This window comes from Lissotriton helveticus, chromosome 3_1, assembly GCF_964261635.1.
Source record: "Lissotriton helveticus chromosome 3_1, aLisHel1.1, whole genome shotgun sequence".
Taxonomy (NCBI): Eukaryota; Metazoa; Chordata; class Amphibia; order Caudata; family Salamandridae; genus Lissotriton; species Lissotriton helveticus.
This window is the reverse complement of record NC_136061.1, coordinates 99,448,930-99,466,499: the sequence shown is the minus strand read 5'-3', so window position 1 is coordinate 99,466,499 and position 17,570 is coordinate 99,448,930. Positions and strand designations below refer to the sequence as shown.

The window sequence follows — 17,570 nt, the reverse complement described above, 5'->3', positions numbered from 1 at the left end:
GTTTATCTTCTTCATCCTGAATCAGAATGGTGTGAAAGATTTTGAGTGTGGGTTCCTCTGTTTTTCATAAAACTAGTGGGCATGCAGCACTGATTGTGCCACCCACTTAAGTAGTCCTTTAAACATGTCCTAGGCCTGCCATGTGCGGTTTTGAACTGCAAATGTGACCTGGCAAAATATATCTTCTGCCAGGCTTAAAGCTTCCTTTTTAATCGATGTAAGTTGTCTCCTAAGGTAGGTCCTGAACATCCCAAAGCAAGGGCGCAGTGTAATTAAAATGTTGGGCATGTACTTTTAAGTTTTACATGTCCTGGTAATGAGAAACTCTTACATTCAAGGCCTATCTCTCCCATTGGATAACATTGAAGTTGCCATATTGAATTTTATAAGTGTAATTTCAAAATGGGAAGAGAGGACCAGTTAAATTTTGGTGTCTGAAAATCTAATTTAAAAATCCTAAATTATGGTGAAATCGGATTTTAAAATACATTTCTAAAAATGCCACTCTTCGAAGGTTGGCATTTTCTTGCCTTAGTCATTTGGTGCCTGCAGCTTGTCTCTGGTCACATGACTAGGTGTAGTTTGCAGTTGGGCTTTATGTATTCCTCCTAGACAGCCGCATACAATGGGAGTTTAGGTGGTACCAGAAGGGCCATCACTGGCAGTATAGGAAGCAGGAGTGGGAACAACCCTACTTACAGTTTATTATGTTGTGCCCTGCCTCTCCAAAAAGGGTTCCTTACTCCCTGTAGTTAGTCTGGACCCAGAGCAGAGAAGGCAGGGCATCTTTGCACTTCAAATGCCTAGCTCATGAACCTTATCTCCAATTCAAACACACAACTGTATATAAAAGAAGTACACAAGACACCACCACTTCAGTACACTTCTGGACCTCTGGCAACTCTGCCAAGAGTAATGATTGATGTGCTGCTACAAGGACTGCCACTCTGCTGGACTGCTATTCTGAAGGAGCAGCTGCTCTGTTGTGCTGATCTGCCTACTGCTCTCTAACCATGCAGAAGGAGAACTGGATCTGTAACTCATCTTGAACTCAGGACTCCAAGGTCACACAAAGGGCTAGTCTACTGTCATCCTGATTTGATCCTTAGTGACATAAAGGGTCCTGAGCAGCTCTTGGGCCAATCTTCAGCAAGTACGTAACCCCCAAGTTGTGCCCTCGAGGCCCTGGGGCCGTGGTGTGGCTCAGCCGGCTCTGAAATAAAGTTTTTGAGCTCTTCGCAACCGCCTGTTAACAAGCTCATTCGCACAAGCACTTCACCACTCACGTGGAAATTTAGCATGAGCCACTACCAGCAGCAAGCATTGATGTCCATGCTGGTCTGCAATCCTGAAGTTCCAGTCCGCCACCTGTGATGCCTGGCCTGCTCCTCATGCCAAGCTGACCACTTCCCGCAGCACTGTTCTCGCTACCTGCGATCCTCTCCTAAGCGAAACCATCTTTCTAATTATACTTGCATTTACATAATGCTTACTATCCCCGATGAGGCGTCAAAGCACTTTTTCGGTGAGTACCACGCTACTCCAGAACCCCAAAGGATTAGTGGTGAATTAGTATAGTGACATTTGAAAGTCATTAGAGTGGTGGATATTAGTCAGGTATTTAGATTGACAAGAATAGCGGAGGGACAGAAGAGGGATAGAAGAGGGAAAAAAGGTTTGCATGTATGTAGCGCTAGTTACCCCTGATTGTGTGCTGAAGTACTTTTTTAATCAGTAACACACTACTCCGGAACGCATAAAGGACTAGCGTTGAATTAGTATAGTGAAATATGAAATTTGAGAAGTGGACTTTTTATTTTGATTAAAAAGGATAGTGGATGGATAGAGGAGTGAAGAATTTAGACTTTTTTTGTTTTGTTTTTTATTTTCTGGAGGTCATATAAGTAGGAGGAGGCTTGGGCTGAGTAAAAAGGATGTGGAGTGGCAGAGGGAAGAGTTTACAAAGGCTTGTTTTGGGGGATCAGTATAGAAAAAGAGGTGCCATATGATGCACGGAAGGGTAGAGTAAGGCAGTGCCTTGAAAGGGTTATTTTGGAGATCATTGTAGTGGTATGGAGTTTCGGATGAATGTGAGAGTGGATGTAGAGGTTATATTGACAGAGGTATAGGCTGAGAAATAGGGTAGTACATTGGAAAGAGTAGTAAAAAGAGTCAGCGAGTCAGCGAGTTGAGGTAGATGATAAATTTAGAAAGGTACAGGGTGAGAAATAGGGCAGTGCATTGGATATGCTGAATTGGAAGAAAGTAATACATATATGGACCCATAAGTATATGGAAAGTATATAGATGCACAAAGGAAGTAAGTATATGTAGAATAAAGATATCTGTGCCACTATCTCCTAAATCAACTGGCCTGGTCATCGACTTGAGGACTTGAGAACTGTCTGAATTATCACCACCATTGATGTGGAAGCCTCCCTTGTTGGTCCAATACCGGACAAAGCTGGCTGATAGGGAGTGTTTTGCTCTGACCTTGAACCAGCCATGTTTAAAGGAATAAAGAGCAGGGCTGAATGGTGAGTGGCCGTTATGCAGTGTTATTGAGCCATGGCACCCTCAGCAAAGTATGTGGCCGAGTAACATCGTCAAAAGTGCTTGCAGAGGTAGTATTTTTCCATTGCTCGGTTTGTGAGGCTGAGTGAAGGATTTGCACTTCTTGTTAGGAAAATTCTGCTGAATTATTTGCATGTACAAAAGGGGGTGGTGATGGACGGAGCATCTGAACCAATCAAACACTCACACCCAGTCAAAAGATCTGGGTTTGATCCATCACCGTTCTTTAGCCCACTCTGTCACCCCAGTTCAGACATGGCTATATGCAAATCAGTCTGACCCTGTGCCTCATGGGAACAGTCCAACCCGAACTGCCAAGCCATGCCTTCCCTGGACCGGAAACAAGCTACCGAGGACCGGTTTCTGGCATTCCAGCCGTCTTCAGCCCGGCTTGCTTGAATCCAGTGGCAGAGTGAGCAAGGGACTCACGTCTGAGCATACCCTGCCACACTTATGGCGACCAAAGCGGTACAAAAGGGGGTGGTGATGGACGGAGCATCAATTATTTGCTTAGCAGATGAACGTGGCACAGCCCTGGTGGGGATGGTGGGATTAGTCAGGGCTAAAACCGAAATCCATTAGAGCGGCTCAGGTCTAATTGTTCCCCTGTAGATTTTCTTCCACAGGCTTGCATTAAAATAATTTTTTGTGCCATTTTCTTGTCATGCCATCACCTCAGGCCTCTTAATCTCTTGTGTCTGTGGAGCTAGCTCTACACCGGGGAATCATTTTCTACTTGATGCCTCAGTTAAGTGGATGGCACTCAGGGAAGGTATTTTATTTCCACGTCTTATTACATTTTCTTAGTCATCTCTTTTTTGCTTGTGAAAAGCATCGAATTCCAGGTTTGCAATATCCAAAGTTGCGGGCTTGTAAAAAATGTTGCAAAATTGTAGCAGTGGGCCCTTCTTCCTGGCTTCTTCCATGGCACCCTAAAACCTCTAAGAGTGCTTTGGAAAGGCAATGGAAGTGAGGGAGAGATAAAAAAATGTAAAGCCGGAGATAGGCTAAGGGAGTAGTACTGTGGTTGGCAAGTGGCTTTCAGTTTCCTAAAGTAGCCACTGATCCCTGTCTGCCAAAGATTGTGCCAAGTGTGAGGGGAAGCAGGGCAAGTAGACAGTGAGGTAGGCAGAAAAAATCACTCTACGAGACATGCTGTCTTTCTCCTTTTGCTTCTTATGTGCATCTCAAGTCCATAGGACAGCAGATTGAACAAACCATGCCACTCCCCAGGAGTACTCAGAGCCACCAGAGCTCAGGAAAGCTCAGGAAAGCTCCCCAATGAGAGTGAACTCTCCTTTTCATTCTCCTTCTCACAACCAACTTACTTTCCATCACCAGGCTCCTCTGCCGTTACAGTTGGCAAGAAGAGTAGAATCAGAGCAGAAGCGAAGCAGGGCTAGTGCAGGGGCAAGCTGGGGAGTAAATGTAAATGTAACAGTATTTATAGAGCGCACAGCTACTTCCCTGAGGTAGTGTCCCGGCGCTGTCCGTATACCACTTAGGCTCTAACCATTTGAGCCACACTTCTCCACTGTTGCTCAGGCGCCACCTGCAGCGGCCTAACGCGGGCCACCTTCGCATCTTCACAGCACTCAGCCACACCACACCTGGAGCCTAACTCTCTTGAACTCATAAAGAACCCAAGGTTCGCAATGCCCCCTATGTAGCAGTTCTTCCACTGGATTATGCCCTCTGCCGGGCCCACAAGGCCGGACCATATGGAGCCTCTACTCCCCGATCACCAAATTCCAAGAGCTTTATCAAACATTTTGTTTTATTTACCAACATGTTGTCAAACTTCCATCTACTGAATACTTCAACATGGCCCATTAGAACTGTAAGGATAAAGCTTGGGGCAACAAATTAACCATCCTTTAAAAGAGCCAGACACACATGCTGTCTTTGCTCAAATGATGATAGAGAAATTAAGGTTGTCTAAGTGGAAACCAATAGAAATATAGTAACCGTAGGCATAGACTTTATAGATGGTTTATATGCTGATGCAATCATACCCCAATGTTGCCAACCTTCTTTAACAAAGTGGTGACCATCAGTCATTTAACTCCATCAACAACTTTAATATTCTTCTTTTTCTCTTTGCTTGGGAGTTGTTTTCAGGGTGGTGTTGATTGGATTTCTCTGGCTCATCAGGTAGAGATTTTTTGTGCTAAGTGTTTACTTTAACTTTCTACTGATTTCTCTGCTTTACTGCCTCAAATCTATTCACTGTCCAGCACATATCGCCAAGTGTTGACTGCTCTGTCAGATGAATTCTTTTCATAGACTTTGATTTACTTTTTCTTCTTGCCTATTAAAGAATCCATTTGCTGGTTTCTCCTTCAGCAGTGGTTGAGCATAGCCGACCCAAGTATACCTACTCATTGCACCACTGCAATTTAATCTGAAGATTGATTTTAAAAATGAGCCAAGGACATGATAATTCCATTTGGCATACTCAATATTTCACCATGCCAGAATTTACTTAGTTTACTTGGCTGAACATGTTTCACAATTCTTTTTAATTAAAGTAGTCATTCGGGTAAACATAAGCATCAATGCTATTGAAGTTGGCGTGGCATTTCAGAAGGGACAAAATGTCTCAGGTTTACGTAACTGGCCCATCTCTGGCTCTCATTCACAACCTCAAGACTTCCACATGACCCATCAGAGAACAACAATTAAGGCAACACCGCAAAACGATGGATGTCTTATTATCTCTCCATAATTTAACAGATTAACAAGTTACCATTGGCCGAGGTCAGTGTTCATTATAACAGGCTCATCTCTGCCTGTCATTTCCTCTGCACTTGCACCTTGTGCCCACCTTCCCACTCTGGTACTCAGATGTTGTTGATACCCAATGAACCTTTCTGGTCAATTTGCCTTCTGTGAATACATTTCTTTCAAAGAATATCCAAATCATCCACATCACTTGATGCCATCTCAAGACAGCTGTAATACAATCAGAGCATGTGTTCCCCCCTGTACATCACCCAACTCTTCTCATTTAGATCTTACTAAACAATACTGTTATTTACAGCTCAGGCATTTCTCCAGTGGGACATCATATATGAAGTCTTGTGGGCTGGAAGATGCAGTGCTTATTTGAGGTCAGACCAAGCTTGACCCAAAGTTAGATCACTAAAAGCGATACTAGCTTCATTGATAAATCCATGGCTCACCCTGGATAGCAGTTCATGCTCACAGACATGTAGTTGGTATATAGCCACTACTAACCAAAATATAATTAAGAAAATAAAAACAATTAAAGAACTATTCATTTCCAAATTAAAGTAAATGAAAACATGATGAGTAAACTTATACAAAATGAACAAAATTGAATAAAGAGATCATAAGGGATTGCCAAAAAACTCTGTACCAGTACATGCAATAGGATGGTATTGGACCTGGCCCACAAACGTTTTGCCTTCCTCTTCCTACTTTATGTTGATTTCCATTTGTTGGCCTTACAACTCTGTGCACTTAACTGCTGCTAACCAGTGCTAAAACGTGGTAACTTTGGCTTATACCCAATTGGCATTATAAATATAATTATACGTCCATAGTAAAGTACACTGCATGTGCCCAGGGCCTGTAAATGAAATGCTACTAGTGGGCATGCAGCACTGATTGTGCCACCCACTTAAGTAGTCCTTTAAACATGTCCTAGGCCTGCCATGTGCGGTTTTGAACTGCAAATGTGACCTGGCAAAATATATCTTCTGCCAGGCTTAAAGCTTCCTTTTTAATCGATGTAAGTTGTCTCCTAAGGTAGGTCCTGAACATCCCAAAGCAAGGGCGCAGTGTAATTAAAATGTTGGGCATGTACTTTTAAGTTTTACATGTCCTGGTAATGAGAAACTCTTACATTCAAGGCCTATCTCTCCCATTGGATAACATTGAAGTTGCCATATTGAATTTTATAAGTGTAATTTCAAAATGGGAAGAGAGGACTAGTTCAATTTTGGTGTCTGAAAATCTAATTTAAAAATCCTAAATTATGGTGAAATCGGATTTTAAAATACATTTCTAAAAATGCCACTCTTCGAAGGTTGGCATTTTCTTGCCTTAGTCATTTGGTGCCTGTAGCTTGTCTCTGGTCACATGACTAGGTGTAGTTTGCAGTTGGGCTTTATGTATTCCTCCTAGACAGCCGCATACAATGGGAGTTTAGGTGGTACCAGAAGGGCCATCACTGGCAGTATAGGAAGCAGGAGTGGGGACAGCCCTACTTACAGTTTATTATGTTGTGCCCTGCCTCTCCACAAAGGGTTCCTTACTCCCTGTAGTTAGTCTGGACCCAGAGCAGAGAAGGCAGGGCATCTTTGCACTTCAAATGCCTAGCTCATGAACCTTATCTCCAATTCAAACACACAACTGTATATAAAAGAAGTACACAAGACACCACCACTTCAGTACACTTCTGGACCTCTGGCAACTCTGCCAAGAGTAATGATTGATGTGCTGCTACAAGGACTGCCACTCTGCTGGACTGCTACTCTGAAGGAGTAGCTGCTCTGTTGTGCTGATCTGCTGCCTACTGCTCTCTAACCATACAGAAGGAGAACTGGATCTGTAACTCATCTTGAACTCAGGATTCCAAGGTCACACAAAGGGCTAGTCTACTGTCATCCTGATTTGATACTCAGTGACATGAAGGGTCCTTAGCAGCTCTTGGACCAATCTTCAGCAAGTACGTAACCCCCAAGTTGTGCCCTCGAGGCCCTGGGGCCGTGGTGCGGCTCAGCCGGCTCTGAAATAAAGTTTTTGAGCTCTTCGCAACCGACTGTTAACAAGCTCATTCGCACAAGCACTTCACCACTCACGTGGAAATTTAGCGTGAGCCACTACCAGCAGCAAGCATTGATGCCCATGCAGGTCTGCTATCATGAAGTTCCAGTCCGCCATCTGTGATGCCTGGCCTGCTCCTCATGCCAAGCTGACCACTTCCCGCAGCACTGTCCTCGCTACCTGCGATCCTCTCCTAAGCGAAACCATCTTTCTAATTATACTTGCATTTACATAATGCTTACTATCCCCGATGAGTCGTCAAAGCACTTTTCGGTGAGTACCACGCTACTTCAGAACCCCAAAGGATTAGTGGTGAATTAGTATAGTGAAATTTGAAAGTCATTAGAGTGGTGGATATTTGTCAGGTATTTAGATTGACAAGGATAGCGGAAGGACAGAAGAGGGATAGAAGAGGGAAAAAAGGTTTGCATGTATGTAGCGCTAGTTACCCCTGATTGTGTGCTGAAGTACTTTTTTAATCAGTAACACACTACTCCAGAACGCATAAAGGACTAGTGTTGAATTAGTATAGTGAAATATGAAATTTGAGAAGTGGACTTTTTATTTTGATTAAAAAGGATAGTGGATGGATAGAGGAGTGAAGAATTTAGACTTTTTTTGTTTTGTTTTTTATTTTCTGGAGGTCATATAAGTAGGAGGAGGCTTGGGCTGAGTAAAAAGGATGTGGAGTGGCAGAGGGAAGAGCGTCGACAGGATACCATCAATTCTTCAAATAATAATTTTTACTGTGACAACATATGTATTAGTACAATGTTATTTTATCAATTTGGATCAATGTATTGATTTTTATTATATGTCGTTATCATATTAAACATGTATTTTTTCATATTGAATTAGTTGTGTGTTTGCCATTGTCTAGTGTGCCACTTCTTTATATTGTATGCCTGGGATTGTTATCTCACATATACCGTCATCACTTGGCCATGATTAACTGTACTTCATTCAGCATCATGTACTTAACGCGATTACCAAGCACACCAATAGTCACCAGTTCTAATTACCAGGCTTGCTTTTCTTTTCCAACACTTTTTACTTTTCACCTCCAGTTTATGGATTCAAAATTTGCACAAAATGGTAGAGACCAAAAATCAATACTCAACAGCTATTTTGGTGAAATGTGAGAAATGTGCAGACAACCTGCCATCGATGAGGTAGGGATGTTTAGCGCAAATGTTTCACAGAGCAACAGATGGATGCACAATAGCCTCGGTGAACAACATAAGAAAGTCAAAGGCAAGCTTCACAACATCTTGAGGCACGCTGGTTTTCAAGACGTTCAAACACCACTGGAATTGCCAAGTAGAAAACTACTAACTTAAATCGAATGTCACTTACAAAAGAATATCTAATAGGCAAAAATATGGCTATTTACTAGCAAAGGCAGAAGCTAGATATGTGAGAGAACACAGCTGGGTACAGGAGACCCCACCTAGCTAAAACCCCAAACAAACTAATGTGAGTGTTCAGTGCATATGTGGTCTGCAGGAGCAGGCAACATCCATGTGGAGGTCCATGCATAGGTGATTATGCCTTAGTGTACGAGTGCACTAACTCAGAAGATCTAATGCAAACTAGTTAGGGCATACAGCTCCATTCGTACCAGTGAAGGCTAAGTGAGCTGAGTGAAACATTCATTAAAAGAGTGCTATGCAGGACTGCGTTGGAAGTGGGGGGTAGTCTTATACGGCGAGCATAGCACAAAACCTACATTTTATCATGAAAACTAGGGGGTCGTCTTATACGCCGAGTCATCTTATACGCCGGAAAATACGGTACTCAAACATGTTTTTTACTACTAAAAAACATAATTATTCTACATGCCTATACAAAGCAATCCACATATATAGGTACATATCAATAGTATAAATAAATGCTTATATACCGAGGGATAAGCTGTATATTTCTATTTGTGTATGGTGCTTATGTGGGGAAGAGCCAATTCTTGAGTAGTTTTCTGAAGATAAGGTGGTTGTCCATGGATTTTATGTTGAAGGGTAAAGAGTTCTATAGGTTGGCTACTTTAACAGAGAAGGATGTGCCACCCATGTTTTTTTCTTGCATCTTGGGATTCTGGGACAAGGTGCTACTCTAGATCAGAGGTTTCTTTGTTAAACATGTTTGGTGATTTTGATCCTAATGAAGAGTGGTCCCATTCTATGTATCTCTTTGTGGGTAATACAGAGCAAGCTTGAAGATGGATCTTCTGGCAACCGGTAACTAATACAGGGCGTTCAAGGCAGGGGCGATGTGGTCTCACGGTTTGATATGCTAGAGTAGTCTAGCAGCCGAGTTCTGAATCTGTTGTAGTCTTTTCAAGGTCGATAGAGCTGAATAATGGTAGAGGCTTTTGTCGTAATTGAATTTGGACAGAACAAGGGATCTCCCTTGTTCTGTCCAAATTCAATTACGCCAAAAGCCTCTACCATTATTCCTTGTGAGGAAATCCCAAATGGGGGAAGACTTGTCGCAGAGTTTATATAGTAACCAAGATTGATCTTGCTAGTTTGCCCACTTGGGCATTCATTGATAGCTTAGAGTCCATGGTCATTCTGAGGTTTCTTACTTTCTTTGATACTTTAAGCAGTGATCACAGTTCATCAGGCCAGGCAGCAAGCGGGTCATAATGTTTCCCATAGCCATACATGAATATTTCTGTTTTGGAAGAATTCAATTTGAGTTGGCTCAAAGTCATCCATTGATCCACGTCTCTGAGACAGCTGAAAATTGGCGAGTTGCCAATGTCTTTGGAGCATTCCAGTTGAATGAGTAGTTGTGTGACATCTGCATAGTTATAGCAAGTGAGGTGAAATTGATTGATCGGTACTGGTAATGACTTCATGTAAATGTTGAAAAGCATGGGTGAGATGACAGAGTATTGAGGGACCCCTGTTTTGTGGAGGATGGTGTGGATGAGAAAGATGCAATCCAGTCTAGAGCAGTCCCTCATATGCCTTCTTTGTAGATTCTTTGTATCAGAGTGTCATGGTCAACTGTGTCAAAGGCAGCCGAGAGGTCCAAGAGGAGTAGCGCAGCAACCCCGTTTTTCAGGTCATCCCAGATGGCAAGGAGGGAAGCTTCTGTGCCTCTTCCCAGATGGAATCTTGTATGGAAGTCTGAAAGGGGAAACAACCATTACTTAGCGTTTTCTACTTTGCTATTCCTTTACTTAGCATTTTTTACTTCGCAAAGTCTTTTACTATGCATGCTTTTAATTAGCATGCCTTTACTTCGCATATGCCTTTACTTCGCATATGCCGTTACTTCGCATGAGAAGAGTGGATTCATGGTTGAAGGTGAAGAGAGGGACCACGGGCAGAGAGAGGTAAGTGGGGCAGTGTAGTTAGAGTAGTGTTGTAGTGTATGTGTAGTGTATGGGGTATTGTTTTAGGGTTTAGGGTAGTGTTGTAGTGTATGTGAAGTGTAGGGTAGTGTTTTAAGTTTTAGAGTAGTGTTGTAGTGTATGTGCCCCACAAAGTGCAAATGATGTTCAGATCAGTTGTAGTCTAGCACACAGGTAATGTGCAGGCTAGAGGAGAGATCTAAATTAAACTAATATTCTACCACTAAAACATAAATATAAAAAGTGGATATTTAAAATAAACTGTTAGACCTGGCATCCTTGGCGTGGTTTTCCCTGACGTTTTGCCTCTACTTCCTGTGTTTTTGATGCTGTGCTGGATTTTGTTTTTGCTGGCTTAGTTGCTTTGGGCACTTTGCCACTGCTGATCAGTGTCAAAGTGCAAGAGCTCCCTCTATAATCTGAGATTGTGATTGGTTCTCCCTGATTGGCATATTGTTTACCAGTAGGTCCCTAGTTAAGTGCACTACCCATGCCAGGGCTGGTAAATAAAATGCTATTAGTGGGCCTGCAGCACTGATTGTGCCACCCACATAAGTAGCCCTAAAAAGGTGTCTCAGGCCTGCCACCGCAGTGCCTGCACCCAGTTTGCTAACTGCCATGTTGACTTGGGAATTGCAACCACTTGCGTGGTCCTACCCTTCCCTTTCCTTACACCTGGGACACCCCCATGGAAGGCCCAAGGTACCCCCCTGGGCAGGGTGCAGTGTATGTGAAAGGTAGGATATGTACTGGTGTGTTTAACATGTCCTGATAGTGAAATACTGCCAATTTTGGTTTTCACTATTGAAAGGCTATCTTGCCCATAGGACAGAATGTGGAATGCTGTGTAACATTGTATAAGCATATCTTTCCATAGGAGTGAGATAGAAAATTGGAGTCTGGAATCCCTGAACTCCGAATTTAATAACACATCTTTTGGGAGGGATGGCTTTCTAAATTCTGTGTTTGAAACTATCACTTTTAGAAAGTGGCTGTTTTCTTTTTCAACCTTTCTGTGTGCCTCTGCCTGGTTGTGGATTGACTGTCTGGCTTTGGAGTTGCAGGGGCTAGGGTGGCTCCAGGAGTCTAGGCAAGTCAGCCTGGGCTGAATAGGCCAATTTGCATTCAGAGTGGTGGGAGGAGTAGTACTTGTCCCTGACTAGGGCTGTGCCTGCCTTCCACAAAAGACTGGCTCCACCTGCGGTGTGTCTGAAGACCCTGGCCCACATTGACAAAGGAAGAAGGTGTGCATTGGCAGAGTGCACCCAGAACTGGCTTGACTGGGTTCGGGACCCCTTACATCTAGAGAACAAAGATATTTAGGGTATAAATATTTGCACTTAAACCCCTGTACTTTAGATTATCCTGGAATCAAGAAGAACCTTTACTGAGTAGAAGAACGGAAGAAACTGGGAGGAAAGACTGCCCTTGCTGTGTGTTCTGGGGGTGATCTGCAGTTGCTATTTCTACCCAAGGAGGGAAGAGGACTTTGCTGTGTGCTGTTTCCCATACTTGAAAAAGATCTCCAGGGGGCCGGAGGAGAGCTGGCCTCCTGTTGTGGAAACTCAGGGACTTAAAAGTTTCCAAAGCTGTCTCAGCACTGCTGTGTGTGTGTATATGCCTCAGCTCTACTTGCACTGTGACTTTCTAGAAGCCTGCGCTCTGCAACTATATGTGCGTGTGTCTCCACCCAGTCCTGCCGGCCCTGTGACCGTTGAAGACTCTGCAGCACCAGGGGAAGAAGGTACTAAAGATCTGCCCACCTGTCCTTTGTGTGGTTCTGCAAGCCGCAACGTACGGCCCCCAAGTACGAGAGCCTTTCCGATCCCTCTGCCCAATCACCGCTCATGGCCCAAGTCCTGGGAAGAGGCTGTGCTGCAGCAGGAAGTTGTGAGGTTTCACCTAGCAATGAAGGACTCCTCGACGTGGGAAAGCCAGCGCTCGTCGCGCCCCGCCCTGCAGGTCATCGACAGCGGGAGAGGGAGAAGTGCTCTCCCCTGGGCCAGAGTTTTATTTATTTCATTTACTTAATGCGTTTTTATATAGCATGGACTTTACCCGAAGGTGTCAGAGCGCTTCACAATAGGAACAGTAGTGGAACTGTCAGGGGGTCAAATACTGTCCTTGGTTAATGGTGCAGTACGCTTATTCTATGTGTCAGCACACCTTAGGCATGTGATTCTTGTTGAGTGCATTGTGGTTACTTTCTTGCCTTTGCTTATGCTTATTGTTTTCTTATTGCTCATTGTTCCTATCGATACTACTTGGGGTATGCAAATATTGCCCTCCTCACGTGTACAACCGTGAACGTTCTTCACGTGAGGCAAAGGAAGGTTCCAGGTGCTTCACGGTATAAATAGGCTCTCTTTTGTACGCGGCGACGCTTCGCTTCATCTGAGCATCACCGCGAGAGCTTCGATACTTGCCTGGATCAGCGCTGGAAGAACCCCACCCAGAGAAGCCCCCAAGCAGCGTCAAACCCCGCTTGCCATCAAAGAGACTCCCGCCCTTCATTCTTCCCGTCGGAACCCTCCCGCCGCAAGAGCCGGTTTGTTTTTTTCCTTTTTTCCCATTTTGTGCCACGCTTACCTGCAACTGTGGTCCTCGTCTTGCTCGCCTACTTCCTTCCGGATTCCTGTCATCTCCGGTGAGCTGGACAGCCTCCTCATGCATGCGCAGTAGAACTTTAACTCGAACCCTGTGTAGAAGACAAAGAAAGAGTGTTAACTAGAAACGAACATTACTAAGGACAATTTAGTAATTGAATGAATGAATGAAAAGGATCTTATCTTGCGCAGACTTAGCCCCAAGGGCGTCAAGGCGCCTAAATCAAATATATCAGCTAAGCCCCCAACAGTAACACTCAGCAGCATGCTCTCATTGGTAGGCCCTCTTAAAGAGACAGGTTTTAAGAGCTTTTTTAAATAGCTCAATTGTGGGAAGGGTTTTTATATCAAGAGGGATAGAATTCCAAAGCTGAGGGGCAACCACGGAAAACGCTCTGGCTCCCCATCTGGCTAGTTTGAAACGCGGAACAACCAATTGACAGAGTCCCGCAGACCGAAGGCCTCTTGTAGGGACGTAGCGCGTAAGGAGAGAGCCAATGGCACTGGAGGAACCTTCCGTCACAGCTCTGTAGGCTAAGCACAGAATTTTAAAAGAGATTCTGTGCTGCACCGGTAGCCAGTGGAGTTCTTTCCTAGCTGCAGTGGCAGAGGAGGTTTTAGGAAGGGCCAAGACAAAACGAGCTGCAGCGTTCTGCACAACCTGCAATCGATGCAAAAGGCTTTTATTGACTTCCGTATAAAGGAAATTGCAATAATCCAATCTCGATCCTACCAATGCAACTGCGACCTGCTTACGAGCCTGAAGGGAAAGATACCCACGGATTTTATTGAGTATCCTAATCACACCCCAGCAAGTGGCCACGGTCCTGTTGACTTGGAGGGAAAGGGAAAGCGAGGTGTCGAAAATTACGCCAAGGTTTCTGGCAGATTGGGAGGGGGTGGGGCAGATGCCAAGAGAAGATGGCCACCACTCACTTGACCAAACATCTTGGTTCCTTCCCAAAAATCAACACCTCCGTCTTTTCGCCGTTCAGTTTCAGGGAATTTATAGTCATCCAGTCTGCCACATACTGCATGCATACCCTGAAACAGGCGGCAGATGTCCTAACAGAAGAGTGAGCCAGTGACACCATGATCTGAGTGTCATCTGCATAGGATACCACCTCCATCCCCTGCGATCTTACTAGTCTTGCCAAGGGAGCCACATAGATGTTGAATAGGTTCGGACTTAAAGCCGACCCTTGTGGCACCCCACACTGCAATGACTTGGCAGGGGAGAGGTGGTTCCCCAGCATCACTCTCTGCTCCCTGTCCAACAGAAAAGATTTGAGGAGACTCAAGGCCGTTCCCCTGACACCAACTTCCCTAAGCCGAGATGTCAGAATGGCCGGGGAGAGGGTGTCGAACGCGGCCGTGAGGTCCAACAAAACCAGGACCGTGGTTTGACCTGAGTCCACTTTAAGTCGGATGTTATTGACCACACAAGTGAGAGCGGACTCAGTGCTGTGGTGCTTTCTGAAGCCATGTTGCGTGTTGTCAAGGTATTTGGATGATTCAAGGAAGGAGGACAGATGAAAATTCAGATGCGCCTCAAGCATCTTGGCAGGGGCAGGGAGGAGGGAGATAGGCCTAAAGTTCTTCAATAAGGCCGGATCTAGGGACGGCTTCTTGAGGAGCGGTTTTACAATCGCCTTCTTCCACACAGCAGGGAAGGAACCCTGAGTAATAGCCATGTTCATTACCTCAAGCATAGGAGGAAGAAGGCTATTCCTACACTCTTTAAGTTTTTTCAGAGGTAGGGGGTCCAGAGGGGAAGCAGATTTAGTCCTGTCAAGCAACAGGTTCAGTCCTTCCAGGGATAAAGATGGAAAATCTATAAGAAAGCAGGAGGGAACTGTACCTAAGGAATCAAGACTAGAAAAAGCAGAACATACGCTTTGATCCAGGTCATGACAGTGAGCTTCCAAGGATAAGTGAATGCCAAGAATTTTATTGTAGAAGAAGTCAGAGATATTGTCGCAGAGTTCTTGCGAACTGACTACGGGGTCTGGGAGTTGCAGGGAGCATAAGGTGTCAGCAATTTTAAAAAGCTCCCTGGAGGAGGAGAGTGAGCTGGTAAGGTTGGAAAAATAGTCCTGCTTCACTATCACTACACTCCGTTTATACTCCCGCAGTGCGGACTTGTGAGCCTCCCGATCATTGGCGTCCCAAGATTTCCTCCAATTTCTCTCACTACTCCTACATCTCATAATTGTTAAGAGTTGCATCGCATTTACACGATTGGAAACTGTGACAAGATAGATTATAGTACTGTTGCTATTGTATTGATATTGTGAAGCTATTGGTACTCAAATCTAACAAACAGTGATTTAGGCAATCGTGTTAGTGACAACCCAAACAAACCTTGGTAAAAGCAATTGATATGTTTGCATATATGTGTTAGTGAATATGGCAATAGGAGCCTATGATTAGCATTGTTGGCTATTTTTTGTGTATCTTGTTTCTTGATCTCCTTCCAGAACCCCCACTACAAAGCATCGTAACAACAATTATCAGGTACGATTTGAGCATTATAGAGTGGAGCTAACCTTAGCCAATACTAACAATACTAACTGGATGTGTTCTTTTCATATGTGATCTAGAGGTATTTTGATGTTCATATTCATCTTTCTTGAAGGTAACTTGCAAATCACAGGAAGCCTAACTGATAATTGTAGAGGTGTCAGCAAGGGCCTGAATACATTAGGTATGTGTATGAGAGATGGTATTTATTATAGGATACATGTTGGTTAACTGCTCATGCAGGTATTGATTATACGTGTATGTATACAGTTCCTGTCAACTCGACGCCAGAGGCCCGGCACACTTCAACCTAGAGAAACATCACTTGGACTCCACAAGGACCAGTTTTTTGTTTGTCTCTCTCTCCACTTCCCCTTTCCCTTGCGGAGAAATCGGAGTGGTCAAGTGTTCGTTATCCTTGCTACCTGATTCCTTCACTAAGGAATTGCGAGTTTGCAGCAGTAAGAAGAAACATACACAAGCCTCGCAGCCAAAGCTCAACAGGAACATGAGGAAAAATTACAAGTCAGCATGTTACAAGAGCGAACGTTACGTTACATAAGGCAATAGTGACAATTGTAAATGTATCAAGAGCAAACAAAATACAAGAGGTAGCAAACGATATGTTACAAACTGAAAAATGTGACGTGTGTATGTTACAAAAGTGTACAAAGCCCAAATAGAGGTATAATACTGCACTAAATGGCAGATACTGAAAACACAAGAACGAACATTACATTTCATGAGGCAATGGTGGCAATTGTGCATGTATCAAAAGCGAACAAAATACAAGAGGTCGCAAACGATACATTTCAAGAAGGAAAGTGACGTGTGCATGTTACACAATACAAGTAGAAGTATAATACTGCAATAAATGGCAGACTTTCAAACCACAAGAACACATTGGGAAGGCAATTCTAGTGATGTAGAACAGAATTTCCTATAAAGTAGGGACTTCCTTCAGATAATAGAGAGGACGCAAATTAAGTTTGGAAGTGTCTTTGAAGGAGGAGAGCTTTGAGGTCTGTTTTGAAGACCTGGGAAGAGGTGGTGGTCCGGAGCTGAGGCGGAAGTGAGTTCCAGATTCTCATTGCGTTGCCTGAAAAGGATTGGGCCATCGACCTTTCCTTCTTGAAAGTGGGAGGTTCAAGCAATAGGTTTTCCACATTACGTGATGGTCTAGAGCCTACACAGAGTTTCAGTTTATTCGCCAGGTAGCGAGGAGAGGAGGAGTGCAAGACTTTGTGGGTGATACAGGCAGACTTGTCGATAGATCTTGCCTTGGGCTAGCTGGGAGACTGTTGGGGATTCTTCGCTATACGCGGCCCGTACCGGCACAGCAGAGAGTCGCCGTACTAGGGCCTGCTCCCCTAAGTCTGTTTTTTTTACCATGCAAGCTTATTTTTGTAACACGCATGAAAGAAATACAGAATCTACAAGTTTGTTTTTAATAAGAACATTCCAAAGAACATTTCAAAGAATAGCCTTATAACCTCTTCGATGCTCATGACGGCTCCCGGCCGTCATGAGTCACGGTTGGCATGACCACGCCCGCGATTGGAATGTTCAGCACTGCAGCGGAATTCACGCCGCAGTGATGAGGTTAATGTGTATGTTGAATCTTTGTCGTTTTGGTCTTGTAAAAGTTAAATAAAGTTAACTTTATTTTAGTAAATCTGTGTGGTGTCCATTTATGGTGTTTCACTGTGTTA

At 44.0% G+C, this 17,570-nt stretch overlaps 1 long non-coding RNA gene across 1 annotated transcript; it reads right to left on the bottom strand.

The window, feature by feature from the left end:
* Positions 1-9,161: 9,161 nt before the first annotated feature.
* Positions 9,162-13,353, bottom strand: LOC144824428 (uncharacterized). Its single transcript, XR_013608944.1, has 2 exons — positions 13,319-13,353; positions 9,162-10,502 (listed from the first exon to the last, which is right to left on the bottom strand). It is a non-coding gene; the product is annotated as an uncharacterized LOC144824428 (long non-coding RNA).
* Positions 13,354-17,570: the final 4,217 nt, after the last annotated feature.